Genomic DNA, 14,133 nt, shown 5'->3' with positions numbered 1-14,133 from the left:
ATTAATCTAATTGTTCAAGCTAATTTTTAAGGAATTATTTTCTTCAGCTTTTGTACATCCTTTTCCATTTAGCCAATATGTTTTATAAAGCATTCTTCTCCTCATTGACTTTTTGGGCCTCTTTTACTATTCAGCATAATCTGCTTTTTAAGGACTTCTTTTCCTCAGCTTTTTTTGTGTCTCTTTTACCAAGCTATTGACTCATTTTTCATTATTTTCTTGCATTACTCTTATTTCTCTTCCCAATTTTCCCTTTACTTCCCTTATTTGATTTTCAAAATCCTTTTTGAGCTCTTCCATGGCTTGAGACCAATTAATATTTTTCTTGGAGTCTTTGGATGTAGGAGCTCTGACTTTGCTGTCTTTTTTTGAGTATGTGTTTTGATCTTCCTTGTCACCATAGTAACTTTCTGTGGTCATATTTTTTTCCTACTGTTTGATCATTTTCCTAACCTATTACTTGATCACTCTTTGCTAAATTAGGGCTCAGCCTCCAGGGTGGAAGGTGCGCTGTCCCAAGCTTCAGGAGTTTTTTGCAGCTGTTTTCAGAGATACTTCTAGGGACCTGTAAGTTTTCAGTTCTTCTGAGGTGGTATGATCTAAGGCAAGGTATTTACTACTCTCCTGACCTGTGCTTTAGTTTGTGAGTGACCACTAGCCTCTTTTCTTCCCTGCGACTGTGAAGAGAGTCCCCATTCCACTCTGCCCACAAGCCCTGGTGTGCTAGCTGCTCCTCCTTGTCCCTAGACTACAACTTAGGCCTGTGACCCAGATCCCAGCATGGATAAAGCAACGGAGTCCTGCCTCAGTGCTAGCAAAAGATCCCTGGAATCTCTTTCTGACTAGTTGTTCTACCCCCTTATTATCTGTGGGCTGAGAGCTCCAGAAGCAGTCGCTACTGTGCCTCATTCAGTGACTCCTGAGGCCTGTTGCTGGTTTGCTGGGGCCTGGTCTGTACTGGAACAGCTTGTACTAGAATGTGTTCCTCTTTCACCCTGGTACAACAGACCTTTCCTGCTGACCTTCTATGTTGTCCTGTGCTGGGAAATTTTTTCACTCTGTCTTTTTTGTTGGTTTTGCCACTCTAGAATTTATTTAGAGTCGTTATTTAAAGGTGTTTGGTGGAGTTTGGGGGAGAGCTCAGGTGAGTTCTTGCTTTTACTCCACCATCTTGGCTATTATTCCTCCAACTCACATTTTCTTTCTTTTTCTTTTTAAGCAATCGGGGTTAAGTAACTTTCTCAAGGTTACACGGCCAGTTATTTCTGGGTGTGGAGCTAAGTATCTGAGCCCGGATTTGATCCCCAGGTTGTCCCAACACTGGAGCCAGTGCTCTTACTCGCTGAGCTACCTTCCCTCCCCCAACTCACATTTTCTTAAAGAGTAGAATCATATAGTCATAGTTTCAGGGCTAGCAGGGACCATAAGGGTTATTTAATCCAACTCCTTCATTTCACAGGTGAGCAAACTGAGGAAAGGAAAGTGAGGGCCAGAGGGGTTAAATACCCCAAAGTCACATAAGTAGTATGTTAGAGGGAGCCAAGATTTACAACTAGGTTCTCTGATTCATCTGCTCCCATCTTTGGTGAATACATTGAGTTTGACAACTGCCATTCTCTTTTTCTTTTCCCAGAGTGTGGGGAAATGTCCTTAATCTTAATACAGTAAATGTGTTAATTTAAAAAAGGAAAAAAAAAAAGAAAAAAATTCTGCTTTGGGAAGACACCTAAGAACTGCAGAATGAAGTGAATAGATCCAGGAAAAGAGCAATATAAATGGAAAGAAAAAAAGTTAAACCAAGCTGTATGATGATAATGACTAAACTTGAACACCATGTGATTATAATGACCAACCCAGGCCCCAAAGGAGAGATGAGAATAATACATCTCTTTTCCTCCTTTGCACAGGTGGGTGACTGTGGGTGTGGAACATTGCTCATACTGTCAGATTTGGTTCATGTATTTGTTTCTCTTTTCAATAAAATGTTTTATTCCCAACGGTGATTTACTATGTAGGGAATGGGAGGTGTTGGAAATCATTGGATCATAGATTTAGCATTAGAAGAGACCTATCTGAGATCTAAGATGACTAATTCATTTGCCTAAGATCATCATTTGGGAGTTTTGGACATGTTCTTGGAAGCCAGAAGAAAGTGTTATTAGTTTGACTATGGTTGATGCAGTTTTGACTTTGAACTAATTGAGCTGTTGCCCTTGGACTTTCTTTAAAAAGAATCTAGTCTTCCCCAAGGATCAGAGCTAAGAACTATAGCTTACCCTGGTCTAGTGATGAAATAAAACAGATCTAAAGAGCCTGGCTTAGGTGTTAAGCTGGGTTAAATGGAACCTAGGACTAATCTCATAGCCCTGTAATTTACTCCTTCTGTATATATAGCTCATTGTGGAACAGAGGGGACTGTAGTTTCTTGGAAACTATATGTCCAAGGAAGACAAACTCTATCAGGTGCTGCCAAGTTGGAAATCTTTAGGGCACAGACTTAGCAATCATCAGTCTGTCTGGCATCCAAGGGTCAGTCCAGCTAAGTTCAGAGAGGTTCATAAACAAAGGGTTATCCTTTGGGTGATAACACTATTTTCAGTCACAGTAACTCTTGAAGACAGTCTATTATGACATAGGTAGAAGGTTAAGATGTGTATCAGTGGAGAGGAATACAAGCATAGTGAAACCATGAATTAGTGAAGTACTAGTATACCAGAAGGTAGATTGACTGACCTTAATTACTTACCTGGTGCTGAAGTAGCATTTGTAGTAGAAATGACTGACAGAGAGGAGTGGGCTGTGTTGATAAAGGCTAAGAGAGGAGTGTGTGGACATACCTTGGTCTCAACAAAGCCATCTAAAGAAGAGGAAGACTCTGATCCTTTTTGGGGGATTGGTGGCATTAGCCAAAGGCAGATATCTAAGGCCATGAGTTTGAGGATGTCCCAAGTCTTTTTGTCATATTGCCTACCTCTGAAAAGGGTAATTCAAAAGACAGACATTACTCTTTGAATCCCAGTAGGAGTGACCTAATGATACAGCCACACTCAACTATTCCATGTCTTTGGTGGTTTAAATACAGTTTAAAATAGCACTAAGATGTTTGGGACATCCCGTGTGTTTAATTTTTGTACTTTTTGATTAAGTAAGTGATTTAGAATGAAATGAGAAAGTGTCAGAAGGGAAGAGCATTAATCGCATCCTTTTTTTGTGTATGTTTATCTGACCCTGCCTATTAAAATTATAACAAAGGAAGTCATAGACTTTGTGCATGTTCATATTAGTAGCAGGGGGACCCTTTGACAGGGCTGTGCGATGGGAAAATTTGAGAATCACTGAGTAATGTAAAAATTATAGGTTGTAAAAATGATATCTTGTTTGCTCTCATAATCAAAGTACTAGATATTACAGAAACTCTTATGTTTCTGCTAAGCAACACTCCAGAAGTTAAAACTCAAGGTGCTTCCTTCATTCTGGTCTTTGTTTTTTGTCTATGTTTTTCTTTGCTTTTTACTAGAGGAAGTCCTGCTTGCAGGCCTAAACTGTACCTCAATGATATGAGCATGTGTAGCTTGGAGACTTGCCCCTGTGAAGTCTGTTGCAATGTTTCATTCATATTTAGTTTGACATAATTTAGCAGCATAGACTGAAATCAACTCTAAAACAATCAATTTTAAGGCAAGCCAAAGACATTTTTTATTTCTCAATTCCAAATTAAATCTGAAGGCATCAACATGGCATAACAGTAGGTCTGATAAATTTACATCAAGAATTCTATTTGGGTTTTTCTTTTTGGTTATCAGTAAATATGACATGAACATATACGATTGGCCTGTAACACCTCCTTTCTCCCAACAAATTAAAGAGTTTTATAATGGGCTACATGAATATTAGAAATTGCTCTCTCCTCAGATATGGCCCCTGCATAAAATCTATTGCCCCTCCCTTCTACTACCCCTCCTTCATTCGTTCTAAGTTATGCATCATGGTGAAGTAGAAAAAGCATTTTCCTATAAATGATGAGACTTGAATTCTATTTAGAATTCTCACAACAACTCTGTGTGTGTTATTTAAAATATAGACAGACAGACAGATGATAGACAGACAGATAGATACAAAGATATATATATATATATACATATAATAGATAGATAGAAAGATGTATATACATATAATAGATAGATAGATAGATAGATAGATGATAGATAGATAGATAGATAGATAGATAGATAGATAGATAGATAGATAGATAGATATAGATATATAGATACAGTGCCTGGGACCACTGTTGGCCAGTTTGGAGGCTGGTGAAAGTCCTTTTTCCCTTCTTCTTCCTTGATCCTACCACAAACCACCAATTGTTTCCTATAGGGTGTGGAGATTTTAAAGAACTCTATAGAGTTTGGGGGAAATTAGGTTCTGTAGTCCTAAGAGATTCCTTTCCTGCCTTCCAAACCATTTACCAGTTTAGTTGGATGTAGTTTTTAGGTAGTTGGGGTATGCAGTTCTATGTTCGAAATCATCATAGTGATTCCAATAGAATTTAGTTTTATCTGTGTATCTCTTTATCTGTATCTGTATCTCTAGCCATCTCTTCCTATACTCATCTACATCTTTATCATCTGTATCTACATCTGCACATTTATATTGCTACCGAGTAAAAAGAAGAGAACTGGCTCTGCAGTCAGAGGAGGTGGGTTCAGATTCCATCTGATCTTTACTCCCTGTGTGACATTAAGCAAGTCGCTCAACTTTCCTGGCCCTCAGTTTCCTTATCTATAAAATAAGGGCATTGGCCTAGAGGACCTCTAAGGTCCCTTAGAACTCTAGATTCACATATCTATTATCTTATGAAACATATTTATAGAGATAAATGTATACTGTACATTTGCATGTGGTGTGTGTGTATGTGTGTGTGTGTACAAGTCGTCTAGTGTGGATGCCTGATTTCTAAACCTGGCCAGTCATCTGGTAAATGTATGTCCTTAACAGAAGAAAATATGACAGATATGGATGCATCAGTGTCAATCCACATATAGATATATATTGATATTTATTATTTTTCTACCTATCTGCTATCTATGTGTTTGTCTGTGTACCCTTCCTTTCATTGCCTTTCTGAAGAGGGTAACCAGGTTAAAGGAGAAGAAGACAAATGGACTGTGAAAGTGGCAACTTTTAGTTACTATTCTTGTTAACAAGAGAAATCAAAAAGAAAATAGAAACTTTTAAAAACTAAATTCTTGCTAAATCCATTTGTTTTTAGATTGTTGAAGTATGGTACAGGTTGACAGTATAGTTTGATAAAGTCTTGGTTGCCCCATTAGAGTTATATCTATGTAGAGAAGTTACTTATGAAAGGACCTTTGTAAGTGAAAAGATTAATCAGCGCCCTAGTGGAAGCAGAGGAGGAAGAGGAGGAGGAGGAAGAGGTGGGGAATGTTAGACGTCATATTTTATAAGGAAAAGATATCTTTAATCTGAAATTTATCCTTTGTACTTAACTTCCAGAAAGATTCTTTTCAAAAGATGATCCCAAACAGGAAAGACTCAGTTTCTTTGATGGTGTTGTATGTCCTTTATTTAGAAGAGGACCAAGAACTTCACGGGGTGATGTCTTGACTTGTGTGTGAATTGAATTTAAGTGGATTAAAGTCATCAGCCTCACTCTCTTTTCCAGAACCATCAAAATGAAGAGGACAAGCTTGGCATTTCTTTTTTCTTTTTTTTTTTTTTTGGAGGGGGGAAGGCAGGACAATTGGGGTTAAGTGACTTGCCCACGGTCACACGGCTAGTTTTGTGTTAAGTGTCTGAAGCCACATTTGAACTCAGGTCCTCCTGACTCCATGGCTAGTGCTCTATTCATTGCACCACCTAGCTTCCCCTAACCTTGGCATTTCTGATGTCTGTCTAAGCTCTAAGCATCCACATCACCTGCGTCTGCCACCTTCATGGCCATTGGAACAAATGGTTCTCATCCACCCATCCCACCTGAGGAAGTCTTCACATGCTTGGGGGTAGACATCCTCTAGCTCACTGACAGGTTTGAGGTCCTTGTGTCACTCTCATCCTGGTTTAGCCATCTTCCAAGACAGCTTTACTGGGATGTGGGGACTGTGCATGGTAGAGATTCTTGGAGCCACAAGTGAGAGTTGAGTGCCAGGTGGAAATTGAAGGTGGATGAACAGCCCTGCAAAAGGACTCAGCAAGCCCCCACACCGGAGGAGCTAGTTTTCCCTGAACACTCCATACACTCCTCCTGTACAAGTATTTCTCTAATAAGCCATGAGTCTAGTCTTCTTGGGTAACTTATCATCCTTAATGCTTTACAATCATACTCCATAAACGTATACACAAATACATGCACGCATCTATAATAGTGCACCTATTACGCAAATTGCTATCCATATATTATCTATTTATATATCTATACATGCCAAACACATGTATGTAATGATAAGATTTGTATATGCGTATCATATATGTTGATGAAGGCAATAAACTGGAATCATATCAAACATGACCCAGGGATAGACCCTCACTTTGCCCTGCAAGGACCAGTCTAGTTAAATTTAGTGAGATACATTCTGAGGTTAGTCACTAGGTGACAAATCTCTTTAGGAAAAGCAGCTTATGAAGGTCATCTGACTAGATATGGAAGGGTGAAACCTGCTTCAGTGAAAGGATCACCCACACCACAGAATCCATATAATCTTCCTGCAATCTTGTTCATGTCTTTCCATTTTTCCCTCAAGGACACTCTGAGAGACTTTGTCAAAGGTGTAGTTGAAATTCAGGTTTAATGTGTTTCTTCGCTCTATTTAGTCACTCAACAAACAATTGTTAAGTCTTTAAGTACTTGGGGTATATGGGGTGATCAAGAAGAACTAGCACCTATCCACATCCAGAGAAAGAACTATGGAGTCTGAATGCAGATTGAAGCATACTATTTTCACCTTTTTTTTGCTTTCTTGTGGTTTTTCCCTTTTGTTCTGATTCTTTTTTCACAACATCACTAATGTGGAAATATGTTTAATATGATTGTACTTGTGTAGTCTATATCAGATTGCTGGCCATCTTGGGGAGGGAGAAAAAACTTGGAACTCAAAATCCTATAAAAAGTGAATGTTGAAAACAATCTTTACATGTAATTGGAAAAAATAAAATACTATTAAGTGGAAAATTTCTTTTTAAAAATTAAAAAGTACTAGTACTCTAGTGTGACTACTACTGAGTCCTTTTCAGAACTGTTCATCTACCTTCGGTGTCCACCTGTCACTTAACTCTCATCTGTGCCCCCAAGAAGCTTTAGCATGAGCAATGAGCACACCCCAGTAAAATTGTCTAAATAGACGTCTAAACCAGGTTGAGGGTAACCCATGGGTCTCAAACCTGTAGGTTAGTTATGGAGATGTCTACTCCAAGCATGTGAAGACTTCCCCAGGTGGAATGGGTGGATGAGAATAATTTGTTGCAATGAAGGTGGTTGAAGTAGGTGCCATGAAGCATTAGAGTTTGGTGAGACATCAAAGATGCCAAGATCACCCACTGTATCCTGGGCCATTGCCAGTCATCTTGACTTTTGTTGCTAGTGGACTTGCGTGACTCAGGAATGGAATCGGAGGTTGATGATTTTGTTCAATTCTGCCTCTATGCATCATCCTGTGATGTCATTGTTCCTCTTCCAAAATGAAGGACAAACAACATTAAGTACTTATGTGTACCAGGTCCCCAGCTAAGTTCTGGTGATACAAAGAAAGATAAAAATAGCTTGCCCTTAAGGAGCTCACATAGCAGTAGGGAAGACAACATGTAAATAACTGGGTACATACAAAGTATTTACTAAAGAATACATAGAAAATAATCTCAAAGAGGAAGTCCCTCATGGACAGAAGGATTGGAGCTGAATATAGGAATCCTGGAAATTAAGAAGCAGAGATGGGAATGGAGAACATTCCAAGCATTGGTGACATCCAGTGCAAAGGCACAGCAATGGAGTGTCCTGTTCAAAAACCAGCAAGTAGGATAGTGTTGTTTGATTATAGAATACACAGAGCATAGTAAAGTGTAAGAAGACTGGAAGGGTAGGTAGGGGCCAGGTTGTAGAGTTTAAAATGGTAAAGAGAATAGGAATTTATCTAATAGGGGGGTGACAGGGTCAAACCTATATTTTAAGAAAATTTAGATCTAAAGTCATTTCTTTACTCTAACATGAAAGGTAACATGGATAGGGGAGAGAATATTAGACAGAGTCAAGAGAGACCTGGGTTTGAATACTTCCCTTGACACATTGTTTATTCTCTATTAGACTGATTTTTAATGTATAAAACTAGAATAATGCATCTAATACCTATCTCACAGGGTTACTTTGGGGTTCGAATGAGATAAAGGATGCAAAAAACTTTGTAAACTTCATAGTGTTCTATACATGTTAGCTGTTATATGCATTTGGCAACATTTTTGTTCATGTTTCTGAAGTATGATATTTTTAAAAATATTGATAAAATCCTCTTTTGCTATTGACTTGCCTTCAATATGGGGAATGGGGATTTTTTATTATTTATTTAATTATGGGGTTTTTATCTGCCTAGTATTGAAATTACATGTGCATGTTTGAATGGGCAATGTCTTGGACAAACTGAGACCTGGGGAAGAATTTAGTTTAAAAAGTCGGAGGCTACTCACTGCATCCTGGGTCAAAAGTCATCTTGACTTTTGTCTTACCACTGGACCTTGATGGCTCTGGGGAAGGAAGAAAGGCTGATAACTTTGTGCAGCTCTGCCTCACTTAAATCCAGTTCACTCACAAGTCATCGGTCCTCTTCAAGAACAAAGGATGAACAAGAAAAACGATATGCATGTTCTATCTCTCTGACTAGATATTAAGTATCATGAGATATGTTATATCTTTTCAGGACCTCTGGTATCTAATATAATACCTTGCACAGAGTAGGTCCTCCATAATTACTTAACCTTTCTGGAAGTTCTGTCTTTCATCTGTGGTATGAAGTAGTTAGAACCAGATGACACCAAAGGCATCTTCCTGCTCTAAATCTATGCTCTTATATGCTGAATATTTAGGGTCTGAGGGTACCTGAGAGAAAAGCTGGTATTTGTCAAGAAAATAACAACCACACCTATTTGTATAATATCTTAAGGTTCAAACACTCCTTTGAGGTAGACAACATAAGAATGACTTGCCCAATCAGATAGAAAGTGGAGATAGAAATATATAGAAATATAGAAAAATAGATACAAAGTCAGAAATAGGACTGGGACCTGAGACTTATGACGCTAAGTCTCAATGAATAAATGAAGTCAGAAAGGAAGAGAGAAATCAGAGCTCAGGGCTTTTGCAACATCATTGAGTGTTATCTCAACCTCTCAGAATCTTATTCTTGGTTGTGTTTGCCAATAGGTGGCAATGGATTAAGCAATTTGACTATCACTAATCAGCTAGTTTCTGTCTCATTCTTCCCAGACAACAAAATATCTTATCATAGTCTTAATGTGCTTAAGGAGCTTGGGTACTAGGTGACACAGTGTCTAGAGTTCCAGGCTTCAAGTCATGAACTCATCTTCTGAGTTCAAACATGGCCTCAGACACTCACTGTGTGACCCTGGGCAAGTCATTTCACCCTGTTGCCCTCACTTTTCTCACCTGTAAAAGGAGCTGGAGAAGGAAATAGCAAACTGTTCTAGTATCTTTTCCAAGAAAACCCCAAATGAGGTCATGAAGAGTCTGAAAGGATTGATTAACAACAAATTTAAGCAATTTAAAGAATGAAGGTAATGGTGGGAATCCCAGGCATTGTACTCAGAGTTGGGAGTGGTGCTGAAAGGTATTGTCAATGAGATTATATTTCTTTTATCTCTCACTCTACTTGACAAAAGCAAAGGCCTACTTTGTCTTTCGAGTCCCCCAAATACACACAGAAATACTATGAAATCATCACTCCCAGGACAATAGAAACTATTCTGAAAGAAAAATTCTAAGAATGCCTCATGTTTGAGTTTTTCATTCCAAGGAGCAAATTGACAGTCTCATTCTACCAGAGATGAATTAAAGATATCTGCTATAACCTGTTCCTCTCTTCATGAGAAGCTGATACATTTGCTCAGCTCCTTTCCACCTTTTCCCTGTGAGTTCATCAGAGGTTACAGGGGGATCTTAATTGATCTGTTATATTGGGAGCAGGAAATGGAGATGATGGGGCTAGATCTGACCGGGAGCAGCATGTTTGTGCAGGGTGAGTCAGCCAGAGACACCCTGGACACAGCATCTCGGAAGGAGGCATTTTAACTCTGTTACCAGAGCTTCTAAAAATATGTTAAAATTAGTCCATTCTTCATAGATGTTCCCTGGAAATAGCTTTTTAATCTTCCGATGTGCCACCATCCTACAAATGGAACCTCTCCTTTTGACGTCTGCTTCTCATTAGTAATTGCTGGGCAATTAGCTATCCTTTGACAGCTGGTTGGTATCTCCAGGGAAAGGAAGGGGGTGGCAAGGAGGGGAGAGAAGTATAAGCTCCAACAAAATGCCAACCCTTGGAATCAGCAAAGAACAGCTGGAAATACCTATGCTAACCAGAACATCTGCAAAACTTGCTAGCTTTTTGCAGTCTTGCAGCGCTGTTACATATCACCACCATGCAAAGTTTGTCATCTGGCACTGGGTCTGTGGCTTCTGTTACTTCTCCAAATCGATTTGAAAGAAGCTCTGAGCAGCAGTCTGCAGAATTTAAGTGGAGCGTTGGTAGGTCCTTTGAGTTGACTCCTCAGAGCATGTATTGTGAGAGTGAAACCCTCATTTTCCTTCAGTTTAACAAACAGACCTTTCTCCTCAGTGTAAATACTCAATTCCCCACCATGGCCAAAGAGAGTCGATGGCCTGCTTTGTTGATAGGAACCTTTTGTCTGGAGCTGCAAGTGATTTAAATGGCCCCTGGAGAGAGGAAATGGAGAACTGAGGAATGTTAGAACTAGAAGAGAGTCATAGACCCAAAAAATTCTCACCACTCCTGAACTTCCCTGTTTCTATTGCAGACATCCTTTGAGTCCCCCAGGTTCATGCCCTAGGTGTCATCCTCAACTCCTTAATCTCACTCATCCCATATAACCCAATCAGTTGCTAAATCTTAGTATTTTTACTTCCATAACATCTCTGGCATCTGTCCCCTTATGTTTTCTCACACGATTCCCACCCTGGTAAGGCTGACATTACTTGTCAGCTAGACTATCACAATTATATTTGCCTCAAATCTCTCCTCTCCAATCCATCTTTTGCATGGCTAAAGGCATGGTGGATAGAGCACTGAGCTTGGAATCAGGAAGACTTATCTTTCTAAGTTCAAATCTGGCCTCAGACATTTCCTAGCTCTAATCCCAGGCAAGTCACTTAACCCTATTGCCTCAGTTTTCTTACCTGCAAAATGAGCTGTAGAATGAAATGGCAAACAGCTCCTGTATCTCTGCCAAGAAATCCCCAAATTGGGTCACTAAGAGTGACAACAATAACAAAAACTAATTTTCCTAAAGCACAAACATGACAGTCACTCATCTGATAAACTCTGGTATCAAATATAAGCTCCCTTGTTTTGTAATTAAAGTCCTTCACAGCCTGGCCCCAACCTATGTTTCCAGCTTGCATGCTGGAAGAGGGAAGAGAGGGAACACTTCTCCATGTATACTACAGTTCAGCCAAACTGTTGTGTTGTTCCTCATATGTGGTGATCATCGTCCTGCCTTTGACCCTCCTCTTCTGCATCTCTCAAAATCCCTAGTTTCTTTTAAGCAATACCTTATACCTGGGACCATTCTTAATCAGGAAAAAGAAGGCGGAGAAGGCGGAGGAGGAAGAGGAAAAGAGGAGGAGGAAAAGTCAGCCAGTGTCTTTTATTTCCTCCCAAATGCCTGGTATCTCTTTTGTATATATGTTTGTAGAGCCCATTGACCCCCTTGGAGTTACCAAGGAGGTATGGACATTGGAAAGGAATGCTTGCTGGGTTAGTCAATAAACTTGGTATCCTTGCCTTGATCCTCAGAGAGTTGCCTTGGCTCCTGACTGAGCCTTGGCCCCCAGTTGATTGAATCAAACTCTGCCTGACATGCTAACCCTCCTGTCCTAAGAGAAAGGAAAGGACAGGAGCCATGGAAGCTGCCCAAGGTGTAGGGGAAGTGTGTCGATCAGCACTGGAGGAAGGAACACAGAGCCCCAGGCAGGGAGGTTGCAGAACAGCTGTTGCCTCCATTAGCATCTGCTCTGAGAACCAAGAGGGCCATGAAGCCCTCAGGCCTAATACAGAACAGAGACCTTGTGACATTCCATGTCAGAGACAAGGAATAGACAAGAGATTTGCTGAAACGGTTCAGACTGCTATGACTAAAGCTGGTGATTCCTTATACTCTTCCCTGCTCTTCTCTCAAGAGAGGTGTGACTATTCCCTGGATCTTTGTAATGATCTGCTTCCTTTTTCCTTTCTGTTTTCAAGCTGGTTTCTCTAGGTTGAATGTGTTTGACTATTGCATATTTGTTTTATTCCTCAAATGCAGCAGAGAAAAGAAATAGGTAGGTAGTGCCTGGAAGAGGGATACTGGAGTGGTTTGTCATTTCTTCTGCAGCTCATTTTACAGATATGGAAACTGAGGCAAAGAGGGTCAAAAGAGACTTGCCTTGGGTCACATAGCTAGGTAGTGTCTAATGTCAGATTTGAAAGTCTAGGCAAGACACTCTATCCACTAAGCCACCTAGCTGCCTCTGACTTATCTTGGGATCATAATTAGTGATGGAAGGCCCTTTAGAGATCATCTGCTCTGACATTCAATAAAGGAACTGAAGGACAGAGAGATTGGGCTGACCTTGCCCAAGGTCATGTAGGCAATAAACACTGAGATTTGAACCCAGATCATCTGACTCCATTGTACTATGCATAAACTCTTTTACCAGCTGTGTTTGTCCTTTGAAGTGGACCATGGCATCAGGGAAATTACAACATGACTTGCAGTTGATTTGGATTTGTGTGAGGGAGGGCTGTGTAAGGTCACTAGCCTCACTTTCTCCTCCAGAACCTTCTTGCCCAGGGTCATACAGCTACAAAGGCTGGATCCAGTGACCTGATATTCATCAGGATGACTGGAGATGACCCAGGATGCAACGGGATATACTGGCCCTTTTAGGCTAAGGCCTTTTCCGGTTCTCACTTTGAGTGAAGGAGAGGGAGAGGAAGAGGAAGAGGAAGAGGAAGAGAAGGAGGGAGAGGGAGAAGGAGGAGACTATGCACAGGTTGTGTTTGTCCTTCATTCTCAAAGAGGACCATAATATTAGGGAATGATGACATGACTTGCAGTTGACATGGATCTGAGTGAGGGAGGACTGTGCAAGGTTTGTCATTTCTTCTCCAGCTCATTTTACAGATGTGGAAACTGAGGCAGATAGGGTGAAAAGTGACTTGCCAGCTAGCTATTATTAGGCAGCCAAGTAGCCCAATGAATAGAGCACTGGATCTGGAGCCAAGAAGAGTTTAATTCAAATCTGGTCTCTGACACTTGCTAGCTGTGTAACCCTAAGCAAATCACTCAACCCCAGTCTGTCTCAGTCTCAACAACAAGAACAAAAACAAAACACCTACCTCCCAAGATTGTTGTGAGGATCAAATGAGATGATGTTTGTGAAGTGCCTGACACGTAGTAGGCATTTAATAAAAGGGAATTCTAGAGGAGCACCCAGAAACATAGGGAGAAGCAGTACAGAGTGGTAGAAAAATCTTTAATATTTGAAAGGAAGTCAAGGAGATGAGGCTCTAGTTCCATCTCTGCCAAGAACTAGTTTTGTGACTTTTTTCCCTTCACATCACTGGGCCTTGTTTTTTCTTCTATGAAATAAGGGACTTAGACTAAATAGAATTACCTCTAAGATACCTTCCAGTTCTGTGATTGTGTGATTTGGGAGAGTAAAAAAGGTGATGTGGACATTATGAAATTCATCCACAAAATCAGCTATTTCTTTTGAACCTGGGAGTTGTAAAAATGAGCCAAGAGGCACTACAGAACTAATAGTTTCTTCTTTCACCCTCAGCTTCTCCTTTTCCTTCCTTCCTTCCTTCCTTCCTTCCTTCCTTCCTTCCTTCCTTC

This window comes from Petaurus breviceps, unplaced genomic scaffold (assembly GCF_028583685.1).
Source record: "Petaurus breviceps papuanus isolate PSGF00001 unplaced genomic scaffold, PetGlider_PUasm1.0 229, whole genome shotgun sequence".
Lineage (NCBI taxonomy): Eukaryota > Metazoa > Chordata > Mammalia > Diprotodontia > Petauridae > Petaurus > Petaurus breviceps.
Note: the sequence above shows the minus strand (reverse complement) of the source record.